The 14,046-nt window shown below is 34.2% G+C and overlaps 1 protein-coding gene across 3 annotated transcripts in view; it reads left to right on the plus strand.

Moving 5' to 3' along the window:
• LOC111567830 (oxygen-regulated protein 1-like) overlaps window positions 1-14,046 on the plus strand; it is a 57,712-nt gene that overhangs the window by 29,551 nt on the left and 14,115 nt on the right. For 2 of the 3 annotated variants that reach the window (XM_055007129.1, XM_035947635.2), the window contains exons 3-6: window positions 4,332-4,948; window positions 7,502-7,601; window positions 7,690-7,779; window positions 12,097-12,277. The gene's annotated coding sequence lies outside the window, so the exon portion shown is untranslated. The remainder of the gene's footprint in view (window positions 1-4,331; window positions 4,949-7,501; window positions 7,602-7,689; window positions 7,780-12,096; window positions 12,278-14,046) is intronic. The other variant, XM_055007130.1, reaches the window with a different exon arrangement.

Below are 14,046 nucleotides of genomic sequence, written 5' to 3' on the forward strand. Positions count from 1 at the left end.
AAATACGTGTGTCCCGGAGACTTTTAATGTTGTGGAGGCAAAATTAAGTTAGCTCTTTTCTTTGCTTGTTTTGTTTCTTTACCGCTGAATTAAATTTAAATACACCTTCACCAACCCAAGTTCCTAGAATCTTTCAATAACAGAATACATGATCATATATGAGAAAGAAACATGTAAACTTACACACGTTGTAATTTTACATCTTGCATTGGTAATGTTTTATTATTCCAAATCCTTTGATACAGATTTCATGTGACATTTTGCGTGTTTAACCCTCCTGTTGTCCTCATTTACGGGCACCAAAAAATATTGTTTCCTTTTCTGAAAAAAAATTCCAAAATTCAGCAAAAAAATTCCCCAAATTTCTGGAAATTTGCAAAACCATCAGGAAGAAAATTCCAATAATTCCTTAAAAGTTTCCCTTGAAAGTTTTATTTTAAAAAAACTCCTCCAAATTTGGCAAGAAAATTCTTGTAAATATTTTCAAAAAATGAGTAAAAATCTTCCAAAAAATCCTAAAAATGTCTAAAGTAATAACATATATATCAGTAAAACTTCTAATATTTTCTTTAAGAACATTCACAAAAAAATCAACCAAAATCCAGCAAAATTTGCTGGATTTTGGTTGATTTTTTTGTGAATGTTCTTAAGAAACATTTTTAACATTTCTCTTTTCCACCAAAAAATATTCAAAGACTTCCCAAAAATGTTGGAAATGTGGAAATCAGAAGTTTCACTGTGAAATTTTTTTTCCCTCACATTTTCAAACTTAAAAATGGGTCAATTTTGACGCGCAGGATGACACTAGGGTTAAAGCTTTTATCATCAGGTGAAGTATTCCTACACATAAATATTGCATGTTTATATGCAAACATAATACACAGATCGACTCATTTTACACAATAAAACTCAGATTTTTTAAAAACTATTGCTCCACACGTTGAAGATAATGAGCTTTCCTTTCAGTATCTACATCTTTTTCATAGTATTTATAGCAGATTTATCAAGCGGCAAGATGTTTCCAGGTAAAAACAAGAGAGGCCAGCTCAAAGCTCAGGAAATCAGGGCTTTCATGGCGTTCCCTTTGCTGCAGCGTGTGCGTGTGTTTGTGTGCATGCAGGTGTGTTTGTGTACGAGTGTGTGTGTGTGTGTGTGTCCTGGGGCTTCGCTGGCAGCAGTCTGCAGAGAGTCGACCAGAGATTACAGCAGCACGGCTACATTAACACGGCAGCACTTAATCATGGCGCTGCCCTAATCTCATCTCAGGTAGCTGCCTTTCACAAACAGCAAACACGGCTTCATTTACCCACAAACCCGGCCGCAATTAAACTCAACGAGCCGCACAACATCAGCTGTATTTGACCAAATGGTGGGGCTCAGCGAGAAGGTTTAGGAGTCATTATAATGTCACGACAGCGCCGGATGAGTATGTTGAGCAAACAGTGGACGTGGGTACAGATAATTTAGTTCTGGATGAGCTGAAACCAGGTGCAAGCAATTATCTCTAAATGATGTGTAACTTTACACCGTTCAGGAACAAGGATGGGTTTTAATTCTGGGTTGTGCAAAAACTGTCTGTTAGTCAATGACAAGAATATCGATGAAACAAATATTTGAGTTATTGATTAATCAGTTGGAGGAAAGGAAATGAATTCGCAAGAACTTTTATCAACCATGAATAGTTCCAGTTGTCAAGAAATATCCACTTTACATGGGGACTATACATTGATTATACTAATTATTTAACCTTTGTGTCGTCCTGCGGCTCAAAATTGACCCGTTTTAAAGTTTGAAAATGTGGAAAAAAATACATATTTTCACAGTGAAACTTCTGACGTCCACATTTTCAACATTTTTGGGAAATCTTTGAACATTTTTTGGTGGAAAAAAAGAAATGTTAAAAATGTTTCTTTAAGAACATTCACATAAAAATCAATCAAAATCCAGCGAAATTTGCTGGATTTTGATTGATTTTTATGTGAATGTTCTTAAAGAAAATAGTAGAAGTTTTATTAATATATATATGTAATCACTTCAGATATTTTTAGGATTTTTTGGAAGATTTTTACTCATTTTTTGAAAATATTTGCATGAATTTTCTTGCCAAATTTGGGGGATTTCTTTTTCAAAACAAAACTTTTAAGGGAAACTTTTAAGGAATTATTGGAATTTTCTTTCTGAAAGTTTTGCAAAGTTTCAAAAATTTGGGGAATTTTTGTTGCTGAATTTTTGGATTTTTTTCACACAAGGAAACAATATTTTTTGGTGCCTGTAAATGAAGACAACAGGAGCCTTAAAGATATGTTCAAGACATCATAGGAGCAGTGTTTGGTTTGCTAGGTTATTGAAAATCACTGACTGTATGACAACTTATCTTACAAAAAAACAATTTAATAAGGATTTATTAATGGTTTAACACCATTTTTTTAACTGTACCGTTAATAAAAGTGAGGAGGTTTTTCACCATCTACAAATTTGTTCTTATTAATGGCTTTTAAGCTGGGTTGCAGCTTGTAAACCAGTTATAAATAATGCCAAAATTAGTCTTTTATGCCATTTATAGACGAAAAATTACAAAAAATGTTGTTTGTGATATTTTTACAGTTTTTAGCTTTAGCTGGATAAAGGAAGCTGATCTTTGGTAACTTTTGGTACTTTTGAACTACTTTGTTGCATTTTAGAATCTAAACAATAAATTAAACTGTTGCAAAAAGATTGATCAGCCTTGAAAATACTTTTTAGTTGGCGTCTGAGCCTCAGATAGCTAGCATTTTTCACAATAGCAAGAGTCAAATTGTTTCTTTTGTTAAAATGTCTCCTCAATATGTTTATTTGTCATTTGAATGTGTTTGGGTTCAAATAAAAGTCACGCTTGAATCAAAACGCTCCCCGCAAACTAGTGGGAGTGAAGATTCCTCGTTGAGAGCAACAAACAGAGGCTGCGAGGGCCCAAACTGATTAAGTCATTGATAGTAGATTGCAAATACAGCATGTGAGACAGCTGCAGGAGAGGGTGTGTGCCTCGTCTAAAGCAGGGCTGGTTGCTCATAATCCCAGGCATATGCTGTCCCTCTCTGGCCTGATCGCTTTTATGGCCTCTGCCTGTCACACCACCGTCCAGTTGTGCTCCACTATATATAGTTTCACAGATCCAGTCAATCTCCACACAACGCTGTGACACAATAGTTTATTTTTCTTCTGATTCCAGTCCCCCGCTTTTGTCGCACGTTCACCTATAAATACTTTTCTTGTGAGTCAATAAATTGCACAGGTACCTTCACATTGTTTTTTCTTTTTTTTGCGTCAGGCTGTCAGCTGCCGTGTCAAAATTCACACGGATTATTCGCAAATGAGTTTTGAAGTATTTTTATTGCAATGCAACGTTGTCTGGTTTAACAGCTTTTGTGCAATTCTTGTTTTCTTTTCTTGTGGAAGTTTTCAAATGTCACCAGTGGTGTATAAGATTGCTCATCCAGCATGGAAATAGACAAAAAGCACAACTCAAATTCACAAATTATCGTCCATCTAGAAAAAAAATTAACAAAAATCAATCACATCTCGCTGAAAATGCAGCACAAAATGACCAAGCAAAATGGAACTGAAGGTCACACATAACACGGCCTTTGGTTAAATTCTACTTTACATTACTGTAGTTGTTTTTAATGAGACATTATGTGTGTAATTTAAAGATCATTAATATATCGAGTATTGTTTTTTTTTTTTAAAAACAAAGTGCAAACCTGTGAGATTACTACTGAGATATTAAATTAATTCTGTTTTATGTAACATTGCAGCTATAAAAATAAGTAGTAAGGTCTCTATGCAATGTATTTAATATTTCAAACAATACAGCTTTAAAGCAGTTGTGGAAAAAGTTAATGCAAACAACAGTCCAGCAGTGATAAATTGGGAAAAATAGAATAAAAAGGTGCTTCAGAATAGAATATATGCAGCTGTAGTAAAGTGTTGCAGTACAAATGAGTAGAATAACACAAACAGAAGCAAGGACTGATTATAAAAGGGTGCTTCGGTGCCAGAGAACATTTTTCAAGCTGGCTGGCACATTTGTTTCACAGTCAGGAATTGACTCAGGGAGCTGAATCAACTCCAGGCCTCTCCTGATCAGCTCAGCACTCTCCGTTCTTTTGTTTGAATCCCCTCGTGGCATTCAGGACAATTTTTAGCTCGTGTCCAGGCGGGTACTGAGTATAAGATGACTACATCAGCAGTCAGTTTCCTCTCCGCTGTGTTTTTCTTTGGGAGGCTAAAAGGTGTTGGCGGAGTACAGCCGCACTTTGCTGTATTCAAAGTTTTCTGTCCTCTTGTTTCAGGATTCCCTGTTGGCTCTGGACCTCTTTTCTTCGGAAGCATGTAAGGAAAGGCAGCAATGCTGGTAGTAACAAAGAACATTGTGCAATGTGACTAACTCACCATCATTAATGACTAACTTCAATTTAAAACCAGTACTGAAGAAAAAGGAAAAAGGAAAGTAACAGCGACTACTCACACTTACGGATAAATGTTTAAAATACACATCAATAGATGGTGAAATTACTAAAATAAACATTTCAAATTGCTGAAAAAACAAAATGGTACATAAATTGCAAAACTGCTTTAACTAATGGATAAACAGTTGACGCTTACAAAGGATGTTCCAAGCACTCATTTATTTAATTAAAGATTGGACGTCCAGGGATGAAGCTGATTCATTTAATACCAGTAAAACCAGTCCGGAGGTGCAGCAGCAGATAAATGTGGCTCATTGTCTGTTGTTGTTTTTGTCTTTCTGTCGATCTCTGAATCTTCCACTGAGCACCTGTCCTCACTTCCTCGTTCCGATGACTCCTGTTTGCTCCATCCATGAAAGATTGGCTGGGAACATCCTCTATCCGAGAGGAAGCCGTGCTCTGTGAAATTCACACCACTCTCCCCATTTTGGGAATCACCGGTAGGACTTCCTAAAAAATAAAAATACATAAAAATATAGTCTAAATAAAGGGGGAGAGGGCAGAGTGTCATGACCCGGGTCAACTGCCTTTGTTGTCTCATTGTATTTGTGTGTGAATGAGTGTGTCCTTGTACATCCATGTGTTTCTATGTGAGTAGCTGACACTTTTTTCTTGTTTGCATTTTATAGAATCCGTTTATTTGCTATTTGTGGGTATATTTTATGTACTGCGTGCATAGTAAGACATCTAGAAGTAGGTCTGCTAATGTATAAATGTTTTTAAAGCCAGTTTATTTGCTTTTTTGGGTATATTTTATTGACTACCCGCATTTGGCTACAAGCACTGCATGGTTGAACATCTAAAAGTAGCTTTGCTGATGTATAAAGGTTTTTCAAAGCTAGGTAGAAGTACATATGAAACAAGTAAGAATTGCAAACAAAAATATTTGAAACCGCTAGCTAAAAACTGGGGATAGCGTCATTTAACTGAAACAGTGAAAGTAGCAAAAATATTATGTTTCTCAAATGAATTGATAAACTGTTAGCTAAACATGCTATAAACTTCTTGTATAGATTACATTTAGTTAATGAATAACTTGTTGAAACCATTTGACACTGTAATAGCTAAATTTGGCTAATGGACAAATGTTAGAAATAGCGAGCTAAAAGTTATCGATAGCATTAATAAGCTGATAACTAAAAGTAGCAGAAAAATTGCAAGTTTCTCAAATTGATGAATAAATGGTTAAATATTTAGCTAAAGGTACTATAAACTTATAAAATAGACTAAATGTAGTTAATGAATAAATTGTTCAGTTTGTTAAAATTTAATAACTAAATTTAGCTAACAGATATATGTTTGAGATAGCTAGCTAAAAGTTGTAGATAGCGTCAATTAGCTGAAAAGCTAAAAATGGCAGAGAATTTGTAAATTGCTCAAATGAATTAGTAAACTGTTAAATAGTTTTCTAAAAGCACTATAAACTTATAAAATAGATTAGATTTAGTTAATAGCTTGCTGAAACAGTTTGCTAATGGATGAAAGATTTAATAGCTAAACTTAGCAAAGGGATAAATGTTTAAAATGGCTAGCTTAAAGTTATGGATAGCATTAATTAGCAAACTAGAACAGTTTGCTACAATTTAATAGCTGAATCTAGTTAAGAGATATATGTTTGAGATAGCTAGGTGAAAGTTGTGGATAGCGTCAATTAGCTAAAATGTGAAAAAATGACAGACAATTTGCTCAAATTAATGAAGAAACTGTTGAAATAGTTAGCTAAAAGCACTATACACTTATGAAATACATTGAATTTAGTTAATGTATACATTTTTTAAACAGTTTGCTACAATTTAATAGCTAAACTTAGCTAATGGATACATTTTTGCAATAGCTAGCTAAAAGTGATGGACAACATCAATTAGCTGAAAAGCTAAAAGTGGCAGAAAAGCTAAAATTACAATTAATGAATAAACTGTTGAAATAGTTAGCTAAAAGCACTATAAATTTATGAAAGTCATTAAATTTAGTTAAGCTGTTGAAACAGTTTGCTAATGGATGAAAGATTTATTAGCTAAACTTAACGAATGGATAAATGTTTGAAAATATAAAGTTATGGATAGCATCAATTAACTGAAAAACTAAAAATGACAAAAGTGCTAGTTGATCAGATGAGCTAAACTGTTGAAATAGCTAGCTGAAAGTGCTACAAACTTATGAAACATTACATTTAGTTAATGAATAAATTGTTGAAACAGTTTGCTAAAATTTAATAGCTAAATTTAGTTAACAGACATATGTTTGAGATAGCTAGCTAAAAGTTGTGGATAGCGTCAATTCACTGAAATGCTAAAAATGGCAGACAATTTGCAAATTGCTCAAATTAATGAATAAACTGTTGAAATAGTTAGCTAAATTACATTTATGAAATTCATTAAATTTAGTTAAGTTGTTGAAACAGTTTGCTAATGGATAAAAGATTTAATAGCTAAATTTAGTGAATGGATAAATGTTTGAAATAGCTAGCTAAAAGTTATAGATAGCATGAAATAGCACTAATAAACATAAAAGTGGTCAATAGATTGCACAATAGTCTGTTTATTTGTTATTTATGGGTTTATTTTCATGTTTACACACATTTGACTAAACTTTTCTTAGTTGTTAAGACTAAAATTGAGTTTGTCTGTTTTTCATGAGTTTATTTCAGTTTCAAGGAAGATTTTTAATACTAATCTATTGAAGTTAATGTAAATGCTGCATTTTAAACAAAACAATGAACCAAAAAATCTAAATTATGGCTACTTCATCCATTTCATTCGAAAAACCAATAGTCTACCATTTTGAATTTGTAGATTATTTTAAGAGTATTTTTAGATTCATGTTTAAATAAAGTCAAACTACAGCGCAGCAATGTCTAGACACTGTTTGCTGTTTTTTATTTTTCAGCAGCACTATCAGTCTGAAGGCTGTCTCTTACACAGGAAGAGTATTTGTGCTCATGTTATGGGATTATGAACTTCAAACAAATATCAAACACATTTCTACTGAAATAGCAAACAGTCCACTTCCAGTTTCCCCAGGAGCTGACCGGGGGTTCCTCCATCTGCAGGTCCTGTCTCCTCCGATGAGGCCCGGTCCTGTTTGTCCAGCCAGGTCTGTCAGAAATCTGCCGTGCACTTAAAGGAAATTTTCATGTGCAGTGTTTCTACATGGTTTTTCATGTTTGTTTTTTGTTTGAAAGTTGCAGAAATGGACCCAGAGGCTGAAAGGAAGTGGGGTTGTGTTGTTGTTTGCAGCCACCAGGGGTCAGCTGTGCACAGGACGACATGAGGTTTGGTCACTTTAAACCTTTACCAGGCCTCATCTAGAAAAAAAATTATAAAAGAACATATGACTGGTAACTGAGACAACTTTAAGAAACTGAGGAAATGTGTTTTCTTTCTTGCTGAAATTGCTTGAAATGAAAAATGCAACTTCAATTATGTTTTACACAATAAAATCCCTCATAATTTAGCAACATACCATTAAATTAAATGGCTTGTGTGATTTTCAGCATTGTTTTAAAACATTCATAAATGAATTAAAAATGTTTAGATTTGTAATTGCAGATGTTTAGCCATTATTTATCACATGTTTTGTAAAAAATAATTCTTTAAATCTGATTTATCAACTAATAAGTTTGACTTTATGTCATTATAGAGTATTTAAAGGGATACCTGTCGTGCATTTTGACTGATTAATACATAATTAGTGATTATGTAGTGTATTTATGTCAAGTAATTATGATGAAAATGGGTCTGAAGCAACTTTTTCTCACTTTGTGTGCTTATCCTTTCTACCTTTCAGTTTAAATACAGTTAAATATACTTGATATACTTGAGGCAATACATTTTACTGCAATTATAAAGCAATAGGTGATTATGGGAATATCTGCATGTATCGGCTGGCTAGAGACACATAAATTAGAAAATATAAGGGGAAAAATTTGGCTTGTCACTGACGGTTTAATGATCCCGTGACATTATCTGAGGACGGTTCATATCTAGAATAAAGGAGCGAGTAAAAAGCCACCACAGGTTTTTGAAGTGGCGCTGAGCAGCGAGGTCACCACAGTCCTTTGGGGAAATGTAAGGGAGCGTGGAAGGTGAGAGCACGTGAGGCTGCCAGGGTCCCATATGGATCCAGGTGAGGTGACGTGGCCCAGTAATCCCTGACAGAAGTCCTGCTGCGGTCGCACGCCACCGGTGTATTTTAAGCTCCAGCCCTGCTGCCGTTACTTCTAAGGTAATAGATCACTGAAGTGGATTGCTGTAATACAATTTAAGTCATTAACACATGACACGGATAGCATAATTACATAATATAGGTGGAACATGATATGATAATGTGTATTTATGTGACATTATGCAAATCATTTGAAGTGTAGAAAGCGTGAGGACTCTTTAATGTTATTTAATTGTATAGAGTGTCAGAAATCTCATATAATGAACAAACCAAATATTATGTTTTGAAAAAGGCCTCATTTATACTGATTAACAGGGTCAGGTCGTAGTGGATTATTACATTTTAGAATAGAATAGAATAGAAATACTTTATCAAATTTCCTGTCTATTTTCTGATGCACTAATGATGTATATGCATTATTATTGTTGTCTTTTCAAATAGTTTTTTCTTATACCAGCTTCTTTTTTTAACCCTTGTGTCGTCCTGTGGATCAAAATTGACCCGTTTTAAAGTTGGAAAATGTGGGGGGAAAAAAGGATTTTCACAGTGAAACTTCTGATGTCCACATTTTCAACATTTTTGGGAAATTTTTGAACATTTTTTGGTGGGAAAAAAAAGAAATGTTAAAAATGTTACTTTAAGAATATTCACAAAAAATCAACCAAAATCCAGCAAATTTTGCTGGATTTTGGTTGATTTTCTGGTGAATGTTCTCAAAGAAAATATTAGAAGTTTTACTGATAAATATGTAATCACTTTAGATATTTTTAGGATTTTTTGGAAGATTTTTACTCATTTTTTGAAAAATATTTACAAGAATGTTCTTGCCAAATCTGGGGGATTTTTTAAAAATAAAACTTTTAAGGGAAACTTTTAAAGAATTATTGGAATTTTCTTCCTGCAGGTTTTTGCAAATTTTCAGAAATTTGGGGAATTTTTTTGCTGAATTTTTGGGGTTTTTTTCAGACAATGAAACAATATTTTTTGGTGCCCGTTTTTTAGTGCCCCCAATAAGGGGGGTTAGGTTAAATACTGTTTTGTCTGTTGTGTATAAATATGTTTTTAGAACCCTTTACATTAAGAAAAAATAACTTCAAGGATATTTACTGTAAAATAAATGTACATTATATGAAATTTATTAAGGTATTTTATTGTTATTGGACTTATGTTGCATAACTAAAATCTAGTAAAAAGCAAAAATCTTGCCAGATGACCAATTTTTTTCCACTCACAGATCATAATAGCTTCCTTTTTTTTTTTTTTTTTTAATAACACAATATCAGTTGAAACACATTGTTTATTTGTTTATTCAGGATTTGTATATTTAAAATCAGAGTGACACTTTTCTCTCATTAATAAGAAGTGAAAGTAATTTTTTTCATCTTACTAACTGTTCTTAAAGACCACCCGATTTTGTATTTTCTTCACATTTCATCTTTTTAACATTTTTGTTCTTGACTCAATGCATTCCTCCCTATGTTTTTCTTCATATAAACTTCATTAACTTGTTAGAGGATCATAAGGTTAGTGGAATTGTGAGCCTAATAATAATGTGGAGTAAAAATCTTGAGTTGCTCTTTTCTTAGTTTATTCCTAGGCAGCTCCTGTCCGGTGATGATAATTATTTGATATGGCAACTCAAATCATGCATACTCTGGCTGCTTCTGGTAATCAAAATGAACATGTGATGTGATGTTTTGTGCAGCTAAAAGTCAGATTTACCAGAGACCCCTGACTGCATAAATGGCATCACTCTCTGCATTTAGTCCTCCGAACAGTCCAGGCCATCTGGAAGTTGGTCTCTGAGCAGAAATCTGATGGAAATGTGGAGTAAACTCCTCTGAATATTGCATAATTTCTACATCTGACATCACCATTTCCTGGTTTTGTCCCGTTTCCTCGGCCGTGGCAGAGACTATGAAAGTCAGATGGTCATAAAAATATGAACCAGCGGATGATTGTTGTATGGAGTATTGTTCATATCTTAATCTGTGCTGATAACCGTTTCCCTCAGCAGCTGCTATCTGACCAGTCGCTGTGTGAAAATCTGTGTCGCTCTCCCAGACATGAAAGCAGTGATGGTTTTTAAAAATCATAAATTATGTCTTCAAACTGAGTAAATTCTATGGTAAGAAATGACAATTTTAATTTAATTTTAAATAGGAGATGAGGCAATGAGTTGCTGAAGTATCTTTGATTGAGACGTTGAATCAATCTGAGTCTCACATTTGCTGTAAAAAAAAAAAAAAATCTAATTTTGTGTTTTTTGTTTTTACCACATTTTTTCCCCACATTTTTTAAAATACACAGAAATATCAATAAAATTACTAAAAACAGACTGCAGATTTACATGTATGAGATAAAATGACATTAAAAACCTAAATACTCTGAATAATAAAGACGGTTAAACTACATTTGCAAATTTGTTGTAATTCCACGTATATTTTCAATTTTGCTTAATACATGAAACTTTTAAATTCTAGTTTAATACCGTAAATTTCTGAAGTTTGATACAATTAGTGACAATTAACAAAAAAGTATTGATATATCTGGAATTTTTCCATAGATTCAATTGTTAAATTAGAGATATCTTCTAGAATTACAGAAGTTTTCACAACAAAATGTTAAATTAATTAGTTTTTTTATGAGTGTGTACTATCTATACGCACTGTAACTTTTTATCATCATGCAGATATTTTATCATTGTGCCTGTCTGTGCAATTATATTTACATATATTACAGTTAATTTCATTGTACCAATGTAAATATATTTCATTAAACATTAAAAAGTCAGAAGTTACACATTATTTCATGTAAAATTTAAACTAGAAAATGTATTTTAACTATGGAAAGCTACTATAATTTTTCGAGAGGGCTATATTCTGTTATTTTACTGTAGTTTTTGGTACTCCAGTTACAGAAGCTGTTATTTTACAGTGTAATCACAACTCAAAAAATTGTCCTGGCGGGTGAATAAACTCAGTCTGACTATTATAAATGCAATGATCAAGACAAACAGCATTCAAACCATCCTCGTTACTTCACTAAATTCCGAGTAAAGCAACAACTGTAATTTCTTTTAATGCACAGTTCAGCAGCTGAACTGGAAAGAAGTTAAATTTCCAGCTCAATCAGAAGTGCTCTGCCTGATTTAAATATTAGTTCATTTTAAAATGGAGATTCTGAGCAAGAGTTGTGTTTTTACGAGCAACAAAGAAATACAAAACAACACAGACTGTAGAAGGATGCACAAAGTGAGCTGTTTAAAATTTCAGATTTACAACTAAAATAAGGGTTGTGAGAGGGCTAAACTTTAGGAATCTTAAAGAGAAAATGCAAAACAGAAATAACAAAACCTTTTTTATTGAATTAATTAATCTCAAGAGGCTAAAAAAGTAACCTGGGTGCTTTTCCTCTCTGGCAGGACTCCTTTAGATTCAGACAACCATCGCCAGTGAAATTGATGGAGGCAGTAACCTGATTGTGAACTCTGAACATCAGGAAAACTGGTCTTTAACGGCCCACAGAGACGAGTCAAACAGTGGGCGACTCACATTCACCACATCCTTTTGTTGTCCGGGTGAAAGAAAGTCAAGGCCAACTCGGTAAGTCTTTATCTTGGCTTCCCAGTGAGTGTGTGTGTGTGTGTGTGTCAGCCAGGGTGTATCAATACAGGAGAGAGGGCAGAAATAACGACTACGTGCACATTCCTGTGTATATGCCTACCGGTTAAAGCGTGCATGTGAAGTGTGTGTGTCCACTGTGCATGTGCTGCTTGCAGCGTCTGGAAAGTCCATTTGTGTGGCGGTCAGGATGCCAGCGTCTCACGCTGGGAGGCCGCCTGTCTCGCCCTCTGCGCTCAGTAACTGACCCTTAATCAGGGGAAGGTTGTCTGATGCGAGCGCAGACGGATAAATCACTCCTCACCCCGGGCTGCTATCTGGGCCCGGTTGTCCCGTCAGCCGACTGGCCCTCAGCCCGGACCCACCAAAGCTAACAGCCATGTGGTGTTGAGCCCTTGCGGCGAGGAGGACGCTGCACCCAGGAGAATAATAGTCCACATTCTGGGCATATCAGAGTTTAGATTTATGTTGAGAGACTTGGTTGTTGATGTGCTGTATCCTCACAATCTGCAGACAGTGAAAAGACACCGGCTCTCTACACAGTTTCTAATCTTCCATTGTATTTTGTCATTGCCTCCTTTATATAATTAGTTTTTTTTTAGCTCACAGTCTCCCTCCTGTAGTCTTTATTATGGTGAAAATTTACTGTCTTTATATAGTTTTTGCTCTGAGAAAATGTTCTTCTAAATAGTAAGAATAGAAAACAAAACCAGAACTGAGCCCCAGATGAGGGGATATTTATGTATTTAGCTGGTTTACTTCAAGCAGTAATTCATGAATCTGAATCAAAATGAGGCTTCAACATCAGCAGCAAAATGTCTATAAAAGTTGTTATTATGCAAAGAATAGCTCCACTCAGTGCTATATTGTATGCTGCAGTAATTATTAGTAGTGCAATAAATTGTGAGCAGCATTTTACTGCTATAGTCAATAAAAGGGGAGGAAATTTAAACTGCTCTGTACTGCTGGGGAATTTTAACTAAAGACATGATATTTAATAAACTGACTTTCAGACAGAAAGTTAAGTAACTACAGCTCATAAAGAAATGTTAGGGAGAAGAAAATATTGTAGTTTCTAAAATACAAGGGAGTACAAGTGGTAGAAAATGAAAGTCTTTCCGTCATAAAGTGGTTCAGTAAGACAACCACAGGGTTCTTCTGTCCTTTAACACAATGAACATTTTGTTAAAAAAAGGTTCAACATTAGCCATCTTCTCTTTAGTGTGAGCCTTGTAACATTAGAGGCATAAACCATAATACACCTAATGTGGGAATTTTGACAAGGCTAACTGTTAACTAGCTACTAACTAGTAAACTTGTTAGTGGTTTGCTAATGTTAGCCACCCGATTAGCTAATGTTTTACTTTTTAACATAAAATTTAAAGCTCATATAGTACGTTTAGTAATGTAGTAATGACTCTACAAGTATGTATTCTCTCAGTTTTGATTAAAAAATACTTTTCAGCTACAAAGCAGCTTGGCTAAAGTAAATACTAGCTAATTAGCCATACTGGTAGCTAGTGAAGCTAGTAAGCTAGTGAAGATTGGTGCAATGCGGGTTAACCGCTTAATGATTTAGGAAATTCTACCCTTTTATTTAGACATTTTCTCACGTTTTAAGCACCCCTGTTTCTGTAGTGTGACTGTTTTATAATAATCGAAATGTGCTGTAATATTATGTCAGTTAAATGCCAGTGAAGGCTAAGTGCAAGCTAGCTAGTTAACCCTCTAACATGATTGAAAATTCTAAA

The sequence above is a fragment of the Amphiprion ocellaris genome, chromosome 22 (assembly GCF_022539595.1).
Source record: "Amphiprion ocellaris isolate individual 3 ecotype Okinawa chromosome 22, ASM2253959v1, whole genome shotgun sequence".
NCBI classification, from domain to species: domain Eukaryota; kingdom Metazoa; phylum Chordata; class Actinopteri; family Pomacentridae; genus Amphiprion; species Amphiprion ocellaris.